This window comes from Pteropus vampyrus, unplaced genomic scaffold (assembly GCF_000151845.1).
Source record: "Pteropus vampyrus isolate Shadow unplaced genomic scaffold, Pvam_2.0 Scaffold77, whole genome shotgun sequence".
NCBI lineage: Eukaryota > Metazoa > Chordata > Mammalia > Chiroptera > Pteropodidae > Pteropus > Pteropus vampyrus.
The window spans coordinates 6063106-6068786 of record NW_011888858.1 but is presented as its reverse complement, the minus strand read 5'-3'; the positions used below and the strand labels follow the sequence as shown (position 1 = coordinate 6068786).

The 5681-nt window shown below is 40.8% G+C and overlaps 1 pseudogene; it reads left to right on the top strand.

The window, feature by feature from the left end:
- Positions 1-4097: 4097 nt before the first annotated feature.
- Positions 4098-4216, top strand: LOC111741396 (annotated as a pseudogene).
- The last annotated feature ends 1465 nt before the right edge of the window (positions 4217-5681 follow it).

Below are 5681 nucleotides of genomic sequence, written 5' to 3'. Positions count from 1 at the left end.
CTATGGCTTCTTTTATAAAGTCAATCCACCCATATTTGGTCTTCTTCTTTTCCTGTTGCTATTCTACTTACAGAGGCAGAAAGGAAATACTAATATATTTTCAGAAAGATTTCCAATTCTCTCCTACTTGAAACCCTTCAAAGATTCTCTAGGCATATATTGAATATAGTCCAAGTATCTCCACAAAATATACAAGTTCCTTTATAATCTGACTCTAGGTTACCTCTCAGATTTCTTCTCTGGCCACTCCATTGGCTGCTCTGTCAGTATCAACGATCCTGATTTTTCAAGTCATAATGCACTTGGGCATGTGGTTCCCTTTGGGCAGAACAGCCATCCAGTCCATATTCATCTAGAACAGTCTCATTTCTGTCTATTAAACCCCAACAGAAACGTGAAGACTTCTTTGATTGAACCCCATTTCCTGACTTAATTATTTCTCTGTTACATACATCTATTATTCTAATTACAGGTATCACATTGAAGAAAGAAGTGGGGTTTTTTTCTGTCTCCTGCACTAAACTGGTTTGCTCTCAACAGCAAAGGCCATATTTATGCATCTTTACATCAGCATCATTTAGGACGATGCCTGCTATACTGAAGCCTTTCAATAAATGCATGTAAAATTGAGTTGAATGAGCAAGACTGAAAACAATAAGGTTAATTTACAATGTGAAAATCTAACTATTTCATGAGTGTTCTAATTAATATTTTATTATAAATCTATCATATCAACTATTCTAGAACACTAGTTCCCAGACTTTTTAATTTCATGGACTAGTGAAAATTGCAAAAAAATTTCAGGAACTGACATAGGCTTAACAACTTTTTACTTTGAAAAATAAAGGTATAAAAATAAATATAAATAAACCCTCTATTCTCTCAATTATTTCATAAAATAAGAATATTTTAAAATCAAAATTTGAGAAGTGTAAAATTTCAGAATCTTAATACTTTGAATACATTTGACAATAAAAAAAATTGTACAAATCTCCAATGGAGTCTAGAATACTCACTGCATTTCACATTGATGATGCTTCTTTTCATCTATTGTAAAAGGTAATTTAGAAATGAAAATATTCCTAAGGTGTTTTCCCACATAATGTCCATGGTGGGGGTGTGGGAACTATTTAACTTTTAATTTTCCCTCTACGCATAAGTAAACATTACAGCATCATCACTAATTGACTTGCTAGTTTCCTGTCAGAATATTAGTAGAGAAACTCTTATTATTCATGGAGGCACTTGAAAAATGCTGCTTTTTTTTTTTTTTTTTTTTTTTTGCATCTATCATGTCTTACAGAATTCCCTTCCTTTCCTCTTGGGAAGCTTCCCACTCTTTAAAAAGCATCGTTTAGAGCGCTAGTTAAGATAGCAGAGTAGGAAAAATGCTGTGCTAGCCTCCTCTCCCAACCACATCAAAATTACAACTAAACTACAGAACCGTCATTGAGAATCGCCTAATGTCTAGCTGAACAGAAGTCCTGTAATTAAGGATGTACGGAAGAAGTCACAAGAGACTGATAGAAGGGGCAAAGATGCTGAATGGGCTGCTCTCACACTCACGTGTAGCAGTTAAAAATGAAGAGGGATATTTCAGTTGCAGAGGCTTTCCCTGAGGAGTGAAAGGTTCCAGCCGCACATCAGGCTCCCCAGCTCAGGGTTCCAGTGCTTGGGAGAGAAGTCCCCACAACTTCTGGCTGTGAAAACCAGTGAAGGTTGTGACTAAGTGAGACTTACTTGCAGATAGACTCACTTGCTTGGAGCTCTAGCCCTGGGGCAGCAGCTCAAAGTCATCAGGGACATATTGTGAGGATCTGAATTGTCTGGCTTCCATGCAAGGGCTGGAGGGGCAGTTTTCTTCCAGACAGAAGTGCTGGCAGAAGGCATGTTCCTTTGTCGAACCCTCCTCTGATCCAACATGCAGACACAGGAAGCACCATGTCTGAGTCTCCATCAACCTGGCTGACATTGGTTGCCCTGCTCTGGTGATTCCCTGAGATCCCGCCCCACTCAACTTGCTGGCCCATCCAAGCCACTTCCAGTGGCTTTTCAATACAAATGGCCTGTCTTGGCTCATGCTGCAATATTTACTAAAATCTATCAAAAGTTCACAAATCCCAAAAAAGCAACGTCTGTCCTTGGCATGCTCATGCCTCTTGCTAAGCAGCCCCTGGCATTAGCAGCTGCCAGCCTCGATTCACAGTATAGCCTCTCCTAGGAATCTCCAAGCCCAGCACAAGTGGCAACTATCCGCAGGTCACTTATAGCTCATACCAAGTGGCCCTGGGCAGGGCACAGATAGCAACTGACTTTAACTTGCCAGACAGATCCTCCTAAGAGGCCCCAGAACCAATAAACCCAGTGGCCAGCTTCAGACCACATCAGAGCACTACCCAACAACCTCCACAGATGACACATCCAAAGAGCAGAATGGGCAGAGTGGGGCTAAAGCGATCTTGCTCCGCAGGGTCAACCACTGCACAACAGCTCCTCCACTGTTATCATGGCCAGTCCTTACAACCAATCAGTCTGAGGGTCAATCTCTCCCACTGACATGCCGACAGCACCTAAAGCTCAACTACAACAGTAGTGCACCCACAACCCACACAAGGGACACACTTGGGGCACCTGGCTCAGGTGACCAGGGGGAACTGTGCCAGTGGGCCCCTCAAGACACCTGCTACATAAAGGCACTCTACTAAGACCAGGAAACATAACAGCTCTACCTAATGTATAAACATGAAACCAAGGGAGGCAGCCAAAATGGGGTAACAAAGAAATATGTCCCAAACAAAAGAACAGAATAAAGCCCCAGTATAAGAACTCAACAAAATGGAGACAAGCAATCTACCAGATGCAGAGTTCTAAACACTGGTTATAAGGATCCTCAATGATCTCGGTGAGAATGTCAACAAAAAGACAGTAAACATAAAAATGGAGGCAGAAAACACAAAAAAGAACCAGTCGAAAATGAAGAATACAATAACTGAAATGAAGAATACATTAGAGGGAATCAACAGTAGATTAGATGAAGCAGAGGAGCAAATCAGCAATTTAGAAGATAAGGTAGCAGAAAACACCAAAGCAGAATAGCAACAGAAAAAAAGAATCTAAAAATATAAGGATAGTTTAAGAAGCCTCTGGAATACCAACATTCACATCATAGGGGTACCAAAAGGAAAAGAGAGCAAGGAATTGAAAAACTATTGGAAGAAATAATGATGAAAAACTTCCCTAATCTGGTGAAGGAAATAGACTACAAGCCCAGCAAGCTCAGAGAGTCCCAAACAAGATGAATCCAAACAGGCCCAAGATACATCATAATTAAAATGTCAAAGGTTAAAGACAGAATCTTAAAAGCAACAAGAGAAAAACAGTTATCTACAAGGGAGCTCCTATAAGACTATCAGCTGATTTCTCAACAGAAACTTCGCAGGCCAGAGGGATTGACATGAAATATTCAAACTGAGTATTTGAAAAAATATGAAAATCAAGGACCTACAACCAAGATTACTCTACCCAGCAAAGCTACCATTTAGAATTGAAGAACAGATAAAAAGCTTCCCAGACAAGAAAAAGTTGAAGGAGTTCATCACCACCAAGCCAGCATTATAAGAAATATTAAAGGGACTTCTTTAAGAAGAAGAAGTGGGGGGTGGATAAAAAATACGAATAATAAAATGGAAGTTAACTACATATCTATTAACAATTACTTTAAATGTAAATGGAATAAATGCTCCAATCAAAAGACAGGGTGGCTAAATGATAAGAAAACAAGACCCTTACAAGAGACACACTTCAGATTCAAAGACACACACAAACTGAAAATAAAAGGTTGGAAAAATACATATTGAAAATGGCAATGAAAAAATCAGTTGGGGTAGCAATACTTATTCCAGACAAAACAGACTTTAAAACAAAGGCTATAACAAGAGACAAAGACGGGTCCAATAATTCCGCTTCTGGGTATTTACCCAAAGAAGCTCAAAACTCAACTTTGAAGGGACATGTGCATCCATATGTTCATTGCAGCGTTATTTACAATAGTCAAGATATGGGTGCAACCCGAGGATCCATCAATAAAGGACTAGATAGTCTACAGCCATGCCACCCTGACCATGCCCGATCTTGTCTGATCTCAGAAACTAAACAGGGTTAGGCCCAGTTAGTACTTGGATGGGAGGCCACCTAGGAAGACTGGGTGCTGTAGGCATAAGAATAAGTAAGTAAGTAAATAAATAAAGAAATAAAAATAAAGAACTCGATAAAGAAGTTGTACAAATATACAATGGAATATCACTCAGTCCCCCCGACAAAAAAAATGAAATCTTGCCACCTGCAACAACATGGGTAAACCCACAGGGTATCGTGCAGAGTAGAATGAGTCAGATGGAGAAAGACAAATGCCATATGATTTTACTTACATGTGGACTATAAAGAAAAAATAAATGAACAAACAAAACATAAAAATCTCTTAGATACAGAGAACGTTTTGAGGATTGACAGATGGAGGGGTTTGGTGGGATGGGTAAAAAATAGGAAGGAATTAAGAAGTACAGGATTAAGGAGAGGGAAAAAAAATGGCGTAGATGATAGTGGCTCTGGCAACCAAATCAAAGTTATGACAGAAACAACAAGCAGCAGCAAGGAAAAACTGCCTGGGATCTAGATGAACAAGCCATACAACTAGAGAGAAATCCAAGAAATCACCCTGCAACAGCAGAAGGTAGGATAGGATAAGGATATGAAACTGCCTGGTCTTAAGTGGCGGAGTGAGACGGAGGCTGCGGCAGCAGCAGAAGCCTCTTAAAGGGGCCGCATCCCCGAGAGGATTTTCACGGTGACGGACCTGCTCAGTCTGAGCACCAGTGCAGATATGGCTGCGCACAGGGGGCACCAAGGACTTACAGGGAGACATTGTCGGAATGAGGGCCAAGGGGAGACTCACTCTACAGAAGTACTGGCGGTATCCATTGTTCCCTGTTGAGCCCTCCCTATACCAGTACGCTGGACACAGCGCCGCCATAGCCGTGACTTCATCAAACTGGATAACAGAGGTGCCTTCGCTCAGAGGATTTCCTGAAACCCTGCCTCCTCCAACTCACGCCCCCACCGAAGCCATATCCAGGTGTGTCCTTGCAGAGTCCAGTGTTCCTTGTACACACTAAAGGCAGCTGGCCTCGGTTTCTGGTGTGGCTTTTTGAGGCAACTATAAGCACAGCGTCTGTGGATTGCTTGTTGAATTGTAACAGATGGCCCTGGAGAGGCAGAGGCTTAGACTAAATTTGGCCTGCAGCTGAACCCCTCTCAGGACTGTGCCACTGGACACCTACTTCACAAATCCACACTAATAAGACCAGGAGACTTAGGAGCTTTGCTTAGTACATAGAAACAGACACAGAAAGGCAGACAAAATGGGAAGACAAAGAAGCAGAAACCATATAAGAGAACAGAACAGAGATCCAGATATAATGGAGTCAAGTGATCTAACAGATGCAGAGTTCAAAACTCTGGTTATAAAGATGCTCAATGATCGTTTGCCTAAATTCAGTGAGAATTTCAACAAAGAGATTAAAAAAAAAACATAAAAATGGAAATGGAAATTATAAAAGGGAACCAGTCTGAAATGAAGAACATATTATCTGAGATGAGAAGTATATTAAATGGAATAAACAAAG